This window comes from Phoenix dactylifera, unplaced genomic scaffold (genome assembly GCF_009389715.1).
Source record: "Phoenix dactylifera cultivar Barhee BC4 unplaced genomic scaffold, palm_55x_up_171113_PBpolish2nd_filt_p 000801F, whole genome shotgun sequence".
NCBI classification, from domain to species: domain Eukaryota; kingdom Viridiplantae; phylum Streptophyta; class Magnoliopsida; order Arecales; family Arecaceae; genus Phoenix; species Phoenix dactylifera.
The window spans coordinates 126,318-132,833 of NW_024068168.1; positions in this window are offsets into that span (position 1 = coordinate 126,318).

Genomic DNA, 6,516 nt, shown 5'->3' on the forward strand with positions numbered 1-6,516 from the left:
GAAGTGTGTGATGGAGGCCATGGCCAGTAGCTACGTCGGATCCTTTGATGGCTCTTGGCGCCATATGCCGGCCAGATCCGACATTGGGATGGGATGAAAGCCATGGCCGAGAGACGATGCCGGATCCCGTGTCGGTTCTCAATGCCATATGCCGGCCAGATCCGGCATTGTGATGGTCCAACCCTGTGATGGCCGGCCAAGCCATTGCCTTGTCCCTGCTGTCGTGGAGGACTGTCCATGGCTTGATGGACTATCAAATAATAGGCCTTTTACCATGATCTAGTTCTACCCTTTTACTATGATCTAGTTCTAGAATGAATCTGGCTCTGATACCACATGTAAACATGTGTAAATAGGATCATAAACAGAACTATGAAGGGTAGCATACCTGGATCCATGGATTTGCTGAACGATCAACATTTGTTTAAACACCCGATGATGGAGACCGATTTTGTGTTCTCGTTATAGGCAGAGGGTGAGACCCCTTTGTATATCCTACCATCAAGGATATTATGCTTCCACTTCTCTAGAAGTCAGTTACGATAATCGTTGTGGTCATATGGGTCAAAACTAACAGTAATTATCAGTCTAGTTTGATCTAGGTTGCCCTAAACCCTATGTGGTGGTCGTGGTTCTTGCTCGGCTTCCGCTATAATTAGCGGTTCATGTGGTGGTGGTGGTACTAGTTCTTTTATGACTGCTACTATATATTATTAGAACAGAGGTGTTTTTTTGTGCTTTGTTATTTTTATTAGAGTAAAAAAGCAAATTTCATAGCTTATCAACATGAGAGGTTATCGGAAAACTTCTTAATGAGCACGATAAACGATATAGTTAAACAAGAGATTACCAATAATCTTGTAGTAATTTCTCGAAGAAAACACACAATATATATCTACTTTTGCCCACAAATGGGAAAAAAGAAAGATCACTCCCTATATTGATTTGAGTATGTGGTGCTTCACAACATATACAGATGCCGGTCCGTTCTTCGGACTGCAAGATTTTCCTTTTATGTACAGATGATTCTTATATGCAGGTTCTCAAGAACAATGTTTCGATCCCATCGGACAGCCTCCTGTCAACAGCGCAGAGGGATATTGGTGCTTCACACGTCTCTTTTATTATAGAAAAGGAAAGCCGATACGGAAAGTGCCGGTGGGCAAAGGCAGCTGGAATCTGCGCCTCACAGAGTCCATGAAGAAAGGAGATGGACAAAAATGGTGCAAGCAAAAATTGAAGTATGACAAGAATGAAGTTGACACACTCAAGTTCAAGATGACACAATATTCGCTTGGAGGAAAAGATGATAAGGTGAGAACTAAGAAAAGCTCAGAGGGAAGTTTAGCTCTCGACCATTTTCTGCTTTTTCTGGTAAAATCTTTAAGTTTGGCTTGAAAGTAATTGCCAGTTTGCCCAGACTTACTCATTGATCCCAAGTGACGCATCTAATAAGATTGATGGTCTCTCTTGCCATCGCTATTGCAGCCCAACTATGCTATCTGTCAGATTTCTCGGATCACTAACACGGCGGCTGGATTTCAGGGCGCCGCAGGGGACTCTCGTCCTCCAGGCACAGGTTAGAGAGATCTCCCCCAAAACGACATTGTACCACCAGGTATAGGGAGAAAAAAAAATAGATTGGTCAAGATTTTTAATTTGATAAGTAAAATACCACATGCATGCAAGTAAGAGAGAAAATTTAATATTACCTAGAAATAACAGTCACTTGAGCAAGATATATTCCACTCGAGAATAAATCAAAATGCTTGCATTCTATGTGCCTTACTTTTTTCCAATTCATGCATCTGAATTTTCTTTTCCAGTTCGTTGTTGCTATAAGCAAGCTAATTTGTTTCATTAATTGTGCGGCATACTATGGAACACATGTTTCATGCATACAAAAAGTTCTCGTAATGTGAGCATTTTCTGTGACTTGTGAAAATTAGTGGAATAAATGGACGTTTAGGTGATGACTTGTTTTTTAATAAGCGTGGTTCGATGATGAGTTGCCAGGCCCGCATCTCATACACCCGGTGAACTTTGTGAGCTTGCACTAAAAGGCACCCCCAAAAATTTTTCTTTAATTAATTATGTTTTAAGTTTTAGGAGGATCGCTAGTTTCATGATTTGTCGCTCCTTTGATTAATATGTTTCTAATTATTGAGATGCTTGGATGTTTGAAATATTTTTAGTTGCCATTTTCAAAACTTGAAAGAGAGTTGGCTGCTTGGGTACTCACTTGAAGGGGAGATGGTGGGATGGGACTTTTATTAATTAGATGGAGTGAATTTCCCATAATGCCCCTACTTTCTCTCACAGAGAGGTTCCTTTCTAGACAAATTCTTTCCTTTACCTTGACCATGAAGTGCCATGGGATAACCTTTTCCTACTCTTCTCTTGCTTGACATGGTAAACAGTACTGCCAAGCATTATCTCAGTTATTTAATCAGTTTTATGGGCCCTTCCATCAAGAGAGAAGACTCGTAGCCAGCTCCTGTTCCCGTTTTATATGGGGGCTTTGCTTCCTTCTGGTCAGCCTCCTGGAGCCCTTCCATTGGCCCGAGGCCTTAAGCGACTGCCTCGGTCGCCTAGGGCTCGGGCCGGCCCTGGTGCAAAGAAAGAGATACAAAGACTATAGGATAAATTTAATTTTAACTAATTTATACTTTTAAATATTATTTTTAAATTTATGTATTAAAAATATAAAATGTTATATACATATTTCTCAACAAACTTCCTAATAAACTATATATATATATCTTAATATCTTTTTGTATGCATGAAACATGTGTTCCATAGTATGCCGCACAATTAATGAAACAAATTAGCTTGCTTATAGCAACAACGAACTGGAAAAGAAAATTCAGATGCATGAATTGGAAAAAAGTAAGGCACATAGAATGCAAGCATTTTGATTTATTCTCGAGTGGAATATATCTTGCTCAAGTGACTGTTATTTCTAGGTAATATTAAATTTTCTCTCTTACTTGCATGCATGTGGTACTTTACTTATCAAATTAAAAACCTTGACCAATCTATTTTTTTTTCTCCCTATACCTGGTGGTACAACGTCGTTTTGGGGGAGATCTCTCTAACCTGTGCCTGGAGGACGAGAGTCCCCTGCGGCGTCCTGAAATCCAGCCGCCATGTTAGTGATCCGAGAAATCTGACAGATAGCATAGTTGGGCTGCAATAGCGATGGCAAGAGAGACCATCAATCTTATTAGATGCGTCACTTGGGATCAATGAGTAAGTCTGGGCAAACTGGCAATTACTTTCAAGCCAAACTTAAAGATTTTACCAGAAAAAGCAGAAAATGGTCGAGAGCTAAACTTCCCTCTGAGCTTTTCTTATTTCTCACCTTATCATCTTTTTCTCCAAGCGAATATTGTGTTATCTTGAACTTGAGTGTGTCAACTTCATTATTGTCATACTTCAATTTTCGCTTGCACCATTTTTTTCCATCTCCTTTCTTCATGGAATCTGTGAGGCGCAGATTCCAGCTGCCTTTGCCCACCGGCACTTTCCGTATCGGCTTTCCTTTTCTATAATAAAAGAGACGTGTGAAGCACCAATATCCCTCTGCGCTGTTGACAGGAGGTTGTCCGATGGGATCGAAACATTGTTCTTGAGAACCTGCATATAAGAATCATCTGTACATAAAAGGAAAATCTTGCAGTCCGAAGAACGGACCGGCATCTGTATATGTTGTGAAGCACCACATACTCAAATCAATATAGGGAGTGATCTTTCTTTTTTCCCATTTGTGGGCAAAAGTAGATATATATTGTGTGTTTTCTTCGAGAAATTACTACAAGATTATTGGTAATCTTTTGTTTAACTATATCGTTTATCGTGCTCATTAAGAAGTTTTTCGATAACCTCTCATGTTGATAAGCTATGAAATTTGCTTTTTTACTCTAATAAAAATAACAAAGCACAAAAAAACACCTCTGTTCTAATAATATATAGTAGCAGTCATAAAAGAACCAGTACCACCACCACCACATGAACCGCTAATTATAGCGGAAGCCGAGCAAGAACCACGACCACCACATAGGGTTTAGGGCAACCTAGATCAAACTAGACTGATAATTACTGTTAGTTTTGACCCATATGACCACAACGATTATCGTAACTGACTTCTAGAGAAGTGGAAGCATAATATCCTTGATGGTAGGATATACAAAGGGGTCTCACCCTCTGCCTATAACGAGAACACAAAATTGGTCTCCATCACCGGGTGTTTAAACAGGGGTCATGAGGGAGAAAAGAACCGTTGATCGTTCAGCAAATCCATGGATCCAGGTACGCTACCCTTCATGGTTCTATTTATGATCCTATTTACACATGTTTATATGTGGTATCAGAGCCAGATTCATTCTAGAACTAGATCATAGTAAAAGGGTAGAACTAGATCACGGTAAAAGGCCTATTATTTGATAGTCCATCAAGCCATGGACAGTCCTCCACGACAGCAGGGACAAGGCAATGGTTGCTTGGCCGGCCATCACAGGGTTGGACCATCACAATGCCGGATCTGGCCGGCATATGGCACTGAGAGCCGACACGGGTCCGGCATCGACTCTCGGCCATGGCTTTCATCCCATCCCAATGTCGGATCTGGCCGGCATATGGCGCCAAGAGCCATCAAAGGATCCGGCGTAGCTGCTGGCCATGGCCGCCATCACACACTTCGTAGATTATAAAAAAAAACTTACAGGATGATCGCTGTCGGGCGGCGGATTTCTGCCCGAGTAGTCGCCGTCGGGCGGCATTGCATCCGGCAGCAAACGACATGAACGCGCTCGCCGGCAGAATCTCAGCCCGCCGGCGTTGCCCCTGGTGGCGTGCGATCGCCGGAGGGCTCGCCATCTGGCGGCGAGTCCACCGGAGGCAGGTGCTCGCCGCCCGGAGATCGGAGGCAGGCGGGCTGGGTCGGAAGACGGGTCGGGGGCCCGACCCGTCTTCGGTTCTTTTTTTTAAAAAAAACTAATTTATGGCATAACGGATCCGGATTTTGGGTTTCGACCCGAACCCATAATCGTTAACCCGTCTGCATTTAAAAAAAAGGGGCATAATGGGTTTGGGTTTTTGGGTTTCGATCCGAAACCTGAATTCGTTTGGCCAATAAAAGGGGAACTTTTAGTTAAGCCCCTCTGAAACATTTTATTTGTGCAGATAGTCCTTTCAGGGATGTTAGAAGAAGAAATTATTTTAATTCAGTCCCTGTTAAATGGTACACTTATGCATCAGTCCTTCCAGGGCTGTTAAAAGAAGAAAATGTTTCTGTTAAGCCCTTGTGAAACGTTTTATTATGTTGACATCCTTCCTGTTGGAAATTGTATCCTAAATGTCAATCGTCAGCATGTTGATTGAATTTTATAAATGAATTGACAAATCAATAAAGTATTTATTGGCATTATTTATCATTTTACATCTTCAAATGAACTCTTATATAATGAATTCCTTAGGATTTATTAATGATAAACGAGGATTTATCTTTGAATCCTTAAACTAGTTCGCGACCAAATGATATGTTATAAGGACGACAACATTATCGAGATTAGGTCGTTGTGTGACATATACGTTGGTTGTCCTCTTAACCAAGAAGTGTGGAGACACTGGTATGCTACATAGGTGAAGTGTAGGAGTACATTTCACTGAACGTGACCAATTCCGGAACGCTCTACTGTTGAGAGATGTTCCGAGTGGATATGGGTATAAGTTTGGCCCTCTGACCTAAGACCGCAACCTGTAACTAGAAAGCAACTCACTGTACTTTGGTACCAGACTACCTAGATTTTTAATTCAGTGACGGAAGGTCACTGGGTGCAGTCAAGTACTTGCGTAGTCAGTTGTGAGTCAAGATGGAATTGACCCCTCCTGAAAAACAGGAGATAATGCCTTGTGATTAATTTAGCAAAACTTTGGCCAGGATAATTTCAGTGAGGAGTCACGGGATATCTAAAGTTAATCACATAATGGATGTACTAATTTTAGGGTTGACAGTGAGCTTTAAGTCATTCTGGCATTAGGAGTCAAAGGGATTGAATTATACAGTAACCATAGTCTAGGGTTTCAGAATATTTGCTTCACATATATTCGGCCTATCCGGACATCGGGTACCATTGCTAGATGGTTACATCGATTAGTATAGAAAGTCGTTCCTATACTACCGGCTTAGGTTCGAACCTATGAGGTCACACGCATACAAGATTTCTGATTGATCAAGAAGGCTGATGAATGATTAAGAATCATTCAGAGGTAATTTGGTAAATTCGATTGGCAAATTATCTTATAAAATAATTAAAGTAATTATCGGAGGATTATTTAATAATTAGATTGCTAATGAACTCAATTTGATTGAGTAATTGAGCTAAGGATGAGCCAAATTGAATTGGATTCAACTTTGGGCTCAATCAGGGTTTTTACCTTTTTGGATTAGGTTAGAACCAAAAAGGACTTAAGCTGATCAAATTAATTTTAAATTAATTTGCGATTGGGGATTGA